Genomic DNA, 10,430 nt, shown 5'->3' with positions numbered 1-10,430 from the left:
AATCATACCTAACTGAAACATGTAACACTGAAAGAGAAATGCCTAGTGCAAGGAAAGGAAGACAAGGACTTTTTCTGAGTTTGGTGAAAAATCCGAGGCATTTATTCCAGTGAATGCCATAATGATACACACATGATACACGCACAGATTCAGCGGAGTCTGACTGAACCCCAAACGTACAAAACCATTACAGTATAAGCAATATTGAGCAACAGTTACCACACATTTCCCTTTTGTCCTTTTTCGATTCCCAGTCTACGATTGCATAGCGTAAATATGATGCCAAAGGTCTGGAAATTTATTTGTAGTTATGATGCTTTGGTCAATACAGCTTCATGAAACTGATTGAGAACATATGCAGATCATAACCTACTTTTCTGGCAGATGCTGTCATTTCTCACACCAACTAACTTACTGTTGTCAAGATTATGGATGTACTGTCGTCCTGTTGATGTCCGATTACGCTATGGTGAAACCATGCCACTATACAACAAATTTTCATCTATGACTTATTCACAGACTACAGTTTAAGACGCACCTTACTTTGATACACCTAACTTAATTGTGCAACCAAAACATTTCTACAGCACTTATGTTAAACTAACTACTCTTAAACGTAGGTGCGTTGGACTTGGACCATAAGGCTCAAATGATACTTTTTATTAAGTTAGATTTTTATAACAATCTCTCATATGAAACATAAAGCAAACTGATATGATGTGTAGAAAAAGACCAGTTAAACATGCTGTAGAACATGCTGTAGAAAATGTACACTGGTTCCTCAGTAGTTCTTAGGAGAGTTGAGGGTTTATTGCTTCCTAAAGCGTTTCCTATTGAAAACCCCCAACATAGGACCTTTGAGGGTTACCTCAGTGGGGCAAGCCAAAGAACCCTTAAGGGCTCTAATGTTAACATTTTCTCTAATATGTGTATGATTAAGTTTTGTTGTTGTTGTTGTTTAATTCTGTGCTCTCTGAAATAAGTTCCTCAAGGGTTCTTCAGATGGTTAACTGCGCTAGCTTTTTTAATAGGGCTATAAATCTATATAGCATTAGACAGAATGCTTTGTGCTAGATGAAACATAAAAATCTAAACAACCCAATACAATGGTATTTGTTATTTCATGTTCATATTTCTATATCTCATTCCTTTAAGAGAACGTCATCACCTGGACTAAACGATGAAGGATATGGACTGTATGCAGACTTAAACAAAGGTTTCTCAATAGTTCTATGGATACTTAAGGGTTTGTAGCTTGTTAATAGGGTTCTACTTGGAAACGCATTGTTGTAGGGTTATACATATGAAGTTTGAGAGAAAAGGTCACATCTGAAGCTTCAACTTTTGATGAGGTCTCTTCCTAGACATTTCCACAGTCTCCTTTCTACTACTGAATGATTCCAACTGAAGACTCTTCGATGTGGTGGGACCTGGTTGAAGCAGAAGCCGTCAACAACTCCAGCCCAAATCCCCAGGGTCCTAATCCATACACATGCAGTGCCTCCATGTCAGTTGAAGTGCTGGCTCAATGGTTAACTGATTTTAAAGTTCAAATCCCAAACTGCCGCTTTGGGGTCCTTCGGCAAGACTTTTGACTGCTCAGTTGCATCTTGTCTCAGTTGTAACGAGCTTTGGATAAACAGTCAAGCCAAATGAGCAAAGGTAAATGTAAATGAAGGTGTGTTCCAGACTTGCGAATAAATCTTTAATGGTTCCCCCAGAGGACAAACCAAAGAACTCTTTACAGGCATTGGCCAAAATCCTTTGTAATGCTTGTTTCTCTCCGTCCATGCTCAAGGAGAAAGACTTAAATTATTACAGTGCACAGATGGAATAGATTGTGTTTCATCCAATCTAGGCTTACCATTCAGATCAATGTGAAGTCAGGAATGTACTTCACCTGCTCCCGAGTGTAAAACTTAATGTTGTTAGAAACCAATGTAATAACTAAATTATGGTGTGCATTTTTTTTCTTTATCACTCTCTAGGATTGAATCTGATAACAGTTTAATCCCATTTTAAATCATTCCATTGTGGCTCACTGACCATAGCACTCACTAGTGCACTAGATACCCTTTCTGAGGATTAGCTCGAGCCATCGTAGGATAGCTAGTCCAATTCCAAAGCAGATGGACTGCCACGAGCGTATCTGAAATCTCATGCTGCAGTCAGTAAATATTTTTGTTCACTCTTTTTCTTCTCTTGAGTCTGTGCTAGCACTGGTGCCCTCTCTGGACTGGAGGGCACCTTGCAGGCCTTGCAAATGATGATGAAGAGGAGGAGAATGAGAACGGCAAGTACTGTGTTGCACACGATGGCCACCACTGCTGCTGAAGAAAGGCCGGTCCTCACTTCCATCTCCATTATGGTTTTCCCACCAGAGCTCAGCTTCTCAAAACAAACAAATGCACTTCCATCTTGGTGGTGATTTATTTAAAGAAGAACACCATCTACAGAAGGTGTAGAGGATTCATTGATCATGAAGAGTTGGCCCTTCTCTGGTTTCAGGTTCTGTCTGGAAGATGCAGTGTGAGCTTTGGTTCGCACCTAAAAAACAAAATAAGAGTTTAGTAAAACAATTGTGTGCGGTCTTATTAGACGGAACAGAAATAATAATGTAATGAAGACTCTGCTGGAACTGTAATCCAGTTCATTGATTGCTACATACGGTCAACAGTTACACCAATCACAGTGCATGTGATGCTGACTGAAAAAAAAAGACTGCCAAACAGAACACAACTCCATGACTAAATGCACGTGTGTCTGTCCTTTGAGACAGTAAGATGTGCGTCTTGATGTAAGATGAACAGCCCGATCTTTAACATATGGAAGACAAACCGTAAACAGTCAATGATTCAATACAATACAACACTTTGAGATTCTGTGTTGTGCAAACATTTTGTATTTAATTAAAAAAAAAAAAAAGGTATGAGGGGTGGGAAGCCACGCCTCCTTCACAGGGACTAACAGACACAGGGGACACTCCTCCTTTATAGAAACTGACAGGTGCAGAGGCCATGCCTTCCTCACTGGGACTGACAGGTGCAGAGGTTACGCCTCCTTCACTAGGACTGCTGGGCACAGAAGCCATACCTCCTTTATTGAGAGTGACAGATGCAAAGGCCAAGGCTCCTTCACAGGGACTAACACACACACAGAGGCCATGCCTCCTTTATTGAAACTGACATGGGCAGATGCGACGGTTCCTTCACAGGGCCTAAAAGACACAGAGGCCACACCTCTGACACTGGGACTGAACTTCACAGAGGCCACGCCTCCATCACATGTATCAGCAGACCCTTCCTTCATAATCACGAACAGACACAGAGGCCATGCCTCTTCCAGTGGAAGAGTCACAGAGTCCACTCCATCTTAACTGGGAAGCGGGGAAAGTCACAGAAGCCACGCCTCCTTTGCTGGGACTGACTGGGACAGAGGGCCGTGTCTGTTTCCAGTCTGTTGCCTGCTATATACAAAAATACAAAGTCACATCTGACCATATTGTGTAAAATTCCACAACAGTAAAGTGGCACGTGTTAAGCATATTGTCTACGTTGTAAGATATGTTGTTCAGGTAATTGCCATACGTCTTGTGCATATGCACGTGACACTGAAAGCAGAAAGCGTTTTCTCTACGTCGTTATTAAACAGCTGCATCATCTATAATGATTGCATTCCGATGTGACATCAGTTTCTTGACGAGTTTTTAATGTGTGTCGGTTGTTGTGCTGTTTCTAGACCAACTCTCATAAAGCCTCCGCTGAAGATAATTCAGTGAGCCACTGGGAAAGCAGATACACTGAAGTTGCCATTAAACACTCGTTACGCAGCTGGACACTAAACTCCGTCCTTCGCAAAGTAAACAAAACTGTGGCTCAGCGACGGGCTAAATGAAGAAGGATGGATTTTTGATACACTGAATCCATTTTCACTGCAGGTTAATGTTTGCATCGAGAATTTTTCATGCTTACGAGGCTGAATAAGATTCAATCACAGGCATCGCGCCAGGTCTCGGGGCAATTCCTCTCTCGCCCCAGCTCCAATTTCACACCCTGCACTGTTATTGCAGAGTCTGTGATGAGATGAGGCAGGAGGAAGATTGAGGACGATCACTCTTTCACACACCAATGAGTTCAGAGGCTCGGAGATGAAAATGGCAGAAGTGAAGTCAGCTGTGTAACAATTGTGTAAGTTCAGCATGATGACAATCTGGGCGAAACGGAACCAGAGTGGAAGAAAAAAAAAATAAAACCCAGCGTGTCATATCTACTTTGTGTTTACACAGTGAAGAGTCTTTATTGATTTTATTGTAGTCATTATAATTGCTAGAAATTTTCAAGTATGAGTCATGAAACGTAATTCCAGGGAGGTTGGCGTTCTGAATAATATATGGCATTTACAAAACCAAAACACATTCAGTCGGAAAAGAAAGCTCATTCAGACCGTGGTTGTGGTGTGGGTTGGGCTTTCTGATGTGAGTCAAGTGAATTTTAACATGCGAGTTTTAATATATTATTTACTCAGTGACCTTCATCGCTGGAAAGCATGTTCAAAAATAAAATGCTCGATTCGGATTGGTCAGAAGGTGTTAGAGGCTGTTTATAGCGACTATAGTGTGAGTGGTAACAGGACCTAAATTGTTTCATGGACGATCCACGACATTAAATGCTACTATAAACAGATACAATTGCTGTGGTATGAGAGGAATAAAACACATCGGGACATGCGGAAAGAATGTTGTTGGAGTAGTAGCATTAACTTGGCTTTGCCTCAGGCCACATCACACCACCCAGTTGATTATTTTTCTTCCTTATGATTTAATTTCGCAATTTGCAATTTTGGAAAGAGGGGCGAAACTGATCAGAAAAGTGTGCTTCAGTCCAAAGTCCAACTCAAACGACTCGGGTCACATGAATACAGATCTACAGAGACTTTACAGGATGAACAAGTTTGTTTTGAAGTACACTTAAAAATAATCGCTGATTCATTCACTCACTCATGTTCTCATGAAAAAAAATATTTGGTCGTTTGTATCTTTTTAGGTTATTGATGATGATGATGATGATGATGTAACAGTGTGACAGTGCAAGACCTTCATGGACAGCAGGTATCTGACTACAAACTGAACTGATGTCCATTTTGCTACAGTATGTGAAGATATTTTTAATAGAGGTCGACCCATATAAATATATATATATATATATATATATATATATATATATATATATATATATATATATATATAAACTATTAATGAATATTAAGTAAATATTTATTTAGTAAATAAAATATATGCATCCAAAATGAATTAAAAAAACCACTTCAAATGACACAACAAAATTGGTCAGTGATAGTTTTTATTTTGCCTCTAGTGGCCGCTGTCGTACTGTATAATGACGGAGGACCCTTCTCAGCCGCTCCCGTGGAAAAACTATCGGTGTGGATTTTGGCCAATAAAGGACCGTTCCAGCAATTGGTTACCGGTGCCGATGAATCTGTAAAACTGATCAATCGGTCAACCTCTAATTTTTAGTGCCGCAAAATAAAATGCATTTTAGCCAATTTTGCCTCTTAGAATAAAAAAAAATGTATTAGGTGGTATAACCATCCAATCATTTAGGTGAACTTAACAAACAACATCTGGCAGTAACTAAATAATTTATTAGTTGCAATGCTACTGAAGCGTCCGAATACATTTCATGTCGTAGCAGATATTATAACAGAACACTATTAATACCGAAAGCAAAACCCAAAATTACACTGAGATCTATTATAATGTAGTTGTTTTGTCCACATCGGTGACACTTTAAGACTTGAGAGTATCCTCACTGGGGGCTTTGTGCTGGTTGCAGCTGGTCATGACTGTGAATCTGAATACTAAACAGGATGAACCAACACACAATAAACACATTCAGAAGTGCTGAATGGACTCCTCCAGGCTTTGTCCCAAATGGTAGTCTGCTCAGTGTTTTAAAGAGAACTGGTGAAAATGACTGGGGGAAAAAATGTAACAAAAACATGGTCTGAAACTTGAGTTTTGTATTTAAGTCAAGTCTAAGTTTCATGTCGGGCTTCAGCCACATGCCATGACATCACCCTGAACTAGGGTCATGTTTGATTCGCAAGCTGTCTAAATGCATCAGCGCACGACTCCATAAAAACAGACAGAGAAGTTGAGACAAATCTCCCAAATAAACTCAAGAGCGACTAGTAGGGGGCCAGCAACCCCAAGTCAGTAGAACTTCTAGGGAACTAAGTAAAAGAACACATAATGAAAATGATACAGCCTGGTATTAATCAGTGCTGCTTCGCTACTCAGTTGAAAGCTTATGTATAATTCACCTTCGGGTGTGCTGTTATAGGAAGTACAACTATAGCAAGTATAAAAACGGATGTACTTTTTGCCACTCAAAATTGAAACATTTCCTATAACATGCCCTGACATATTTTATTCCTCTAACAACCACAGAAATTTGCCAACAATTACAACTGCTTATTAATTAAAGAGTGACACATCATACCTTCGGTCCATTCGTAGTTACGATGAATGTCGTGGAACGTCTGTAAAACAAGTTCCTGTTATCACTTATGCTAGAACAGCTATAAACCCTCTCTTTTTTCTATAAGAAGACAAAAACGCTGCTTATCATGTGTAGCAGGAGAGAGTATGGTTTAGCAAGACTCTACAGAAGCAGGGTTCAGTACGTGGGTGAGCTGATTAACATGGCACACCTGACACCTATCTGTGTGTTTTTCTCTCACTCGCTCACTTTCTCTCCGTCTCTCCAGCAGTGAGATGAAGGGGTACGTGCTCATGAGCAAGAAAAGAAACGGAGAGCACAGAATGAGTTGAAAAGCTACGGGAGTTTTCACCTCTGCTTAGACATGTTGTTCTTCTTCTTATTATTATTTTTGCCGTTGTTGTTGTTGCTTTCTTGAGTAGACTGCCTTGGAATTGTTACATCATGTTACTGAGAAACTGGAACACAACAACCTGCTCTAACCAAAAGGTTTTCCCCGTGTCAGCACACCTACTAACACTAACACACTGACACTGGAAAGCTCCTTCCTAAACTCCTTAGAAAATCTTACGCACCATATCAACAATTATATAACCAGTTATAATTATGAACCGAGAACTCTACAGAGCTGTGATAAATATAATATATAAATGTATAAATATTTCATTCTCTTCTGTCATACATTCTGAGAGAAACACTCAGCGTTTCAAACCCAGTCCTAAGGAAAAAGAAAAGGTCCCAAAGGACTCATTAGGGACACAATGTCAAATCACATTTCCTAAACAAGAACCCCTCGTTCGTAATTAGCATTGAAGCCCACCCCTCCCCCTCGTCCTCGACAAAAAAAAAAAAAGTTTATTCCCAAATCTCACCCTGGCTTCAGTGCATAATCTCGCCTGGATACTGTACATTTATACCCAAGAGCTGCTGCTGTAATAATAAACACTCTCCTATGCTCATTCCACCATGCTAAAAACAAAAACAAACAAACAATAGACACCATCACAGAAATTCTAATGCTTTCCACTACAAATACCATTACAAACCATCAGCTAACCATTAAAACCATTACCATTATTGGTCCTTAATGGTATCCACTAGATATAACATGCCACCAATAGCAGGCAACAAATGACCAGTAGAGACCCACAGGGACCATTACAGTTTCCATTAAAACCAATACGATTCTTCAACTCCTCAAGATTTTTTTTTTATTTTATTTTTTTAGCAATCTAAAGTATAACTGAAGCCAATAACAGGTGTTAGTCTTTAAGATGAAACAGTAAGAGTTCCCTCACAGCTCGACACATCATGAACGCGTCTTAAAGCGTTCTAAAAAATTAATAATAATAATAAAAAAAAAACATGCCCATGTTGGAGTGAAAATTATATATTCAGATTAGGCAAAATAGGCGTCGCGCGCAGTTCAAATCAGAGGTTTCTCATTCACGCGCACACGCACGCACACACGTAGCCTAACGCGTGCATATAACGCGCGCGCGCAAACACACACACACACAAACAAAACTATTTTAACAAAGTATTTTGATTTAGAAAAAGTCTTCTATGGACTGACCCGCTTCCTCTTGAACTTCTCTCGGTGTTTATTACGCAACAGTCCGGATCCTCAGCTTCTCCGACGTGTGTGTGTGTGTGTGTGTGTGTGTGTGTACTGATGCTGTAAAGAGCCTCTCTGCGCTGAGTAACTGTATCACTAAGTGTATCTAAAGCACGCGCTAATCACTGTGTGTACAATAGTATGGTCCCACAGGGGGCGTGGCTTCAACCCGCGACATTAAAAAGCCTCGAGCGAAAACAAAGCTCTCTCTCTCTCTCTCTCTCTCTCTCTCTTAAATGCGCACGAGGAGAAAAATATATATGTATGTATGTATGTGTGTGTGTGTGTGTATATAAATAGCATATGCATATATATATATATATATATATATATATATATATATATATATATATATATATATAAAACTTCATTAATAGGACATCTATTTTTTTAAGAAAACCATTCAATCCAGTATGGGTCATTTTGACCCCCTTTACACATTCGTGAATGTTTTTTTGGTTGATGCATTGTAGGGTTAAATATCAAAAATCTAAAAGTTGTGCGTCATACCTGACACCTAGATGAACACTTTACAGTTGGTTGTGTGACTGTACATCATTCCCTTCAAATGCTATTGAGCTTTAAATTATGGCATATTTTGTGTATTGGCCCATTCGGTAGTGAAATTCATATCTAATTTAAATATGATTTAATAGTTTATTTTATTAAAAATCAAAAATCTAAGAGGTGTCCGTTATAGCTGACACCTCGTTGAACTCTTTCCAGTTGGTTATATGACTGTAAGTCATTCCTTTCAAATGCTATTGAAGTTAGAAACGTGTAACTTTAGAGACGGTCCCTTAATTTACGCAAATCTATGAACGTCCAACATCAAACCAACTTTATGCCAGTCTTTTAAATGAGAGACAATGCGCATTTGCTGGAGCGTGCGCATTTAAAAGAGAGAGGGAGAGCGTTGTTTTCACTTGAGGCTTTTTAATATATATACAGTATCTCACAAAAGTGAGTACACCCCTCACATTTTTGTAAATATTTGATATCTTTTCATGTGACAACACTGAAGAAATGACACTTTGCTACAATGTAAAGTAGTGAGTGTACAGCTTGTGTAACAGTGTAAATTTGCCGTCCCCTCAAAATAACTCAACACACAGCCATTAATGTCTAAACCGCTTGCAACAAAAGTGAGTACACCCCTAAGTGAAAATGTCCAAATTGGGTCCAATTAGCCATTTTCCCTCCCCGGTGTCATGTGACTTGTTAGTGTTACAAGGTCTCAGGTGTGAATGGGGAGCAGGTTTGTTAAATTTGGTGTCATCGCTCTCACACTCCCTCATACTGGTCACTGGAAGTTCAACATGGCACCTCATGGCAAAGAACTTTTGTCACATTGCAAGATATAATCAAATATTTACAAAATGTGAGGGGTGTACTCACTTTTGTGAGATACTGTATATATATTTTAAAAGTAAATCTACAACATTGTTGTAGCTAAAATGTTCCACTGCATTTCTACAGGGCCACATCCTTATTCGATGCACAAGTGCAATACAACTTGATGATTTGAAATAATAATGATAATAAAAATAATAATAATAAAGACCCAAATACACTCAACATCGATGTAATCTGTAAGTAAGGACTAGAAAAGGAGTGTGGTTCGTGTTACTTTTTTTTTAAACGGAGGGGAAAACATTCCTACACGTTTGCACTTATATTAGGGCAGTAATATGTTAAGAGTATAGAATGATAAATTGTTAAGATGAATGGTATTTCACTAGAATGCTAACATTAGCAACAATCTACTGAAATTAATTGTGGTAAATTTTTTCAAACACAATTTCCACTCTCCATGTTTCATTCTGATGCAGCAGGTTCACGTCTGATTTCAGGCCTCTTGCTGAGCATTCATACACAGTACCACCTGACTGAGAATGAATCCAACCTACTCGTCAGGATGGAAAACATGTGCGTGACCTTGAGGAGATGAAAGATTTATAATCTGACTTGGACTGGAAACAGGTTCCCACTCATTTTGGCACCAGCGCTAACAGCTACCGGTGGGAAGCGTCTCCACCTGACCGCAGGTGTTTGGAAAAGCTGCTCATTCTCTCATGGCTGATCAGAGATCAATCTTAACGTGAGCTGGGTGGAAAACATGTTCTGTGTTTTTTTTCATTTCTGACGAATGAGTGTCTCATTCGTCAGGGTTCTGATATTGGCGAAAAGGCGAAAACATCTGGGGGACTCCATGATCTATATTTACAGTCATCAAGTGGTTTGAAGAAATTTAGCATGACAGTTTTATAAATACAGTATGGTGTGTGTGT

This window comes from Ictalurus punctatus, chromosome 22 (assembly GCF_001660625.3).
Source record: "Ictalurus punctatus breed USDA103 chromosome 22, Coco_2.0, whole genome shotgun sequence".
Lineage (NCBI taxonomy): Eukaryota > Metazoa > Chordata > Actinopteri > Siluriformes > Ictaluridae > Ictalurus > Ictalurus punctatus.
This window is presented reverse-complemented; position numbering follows the sequence as displayed.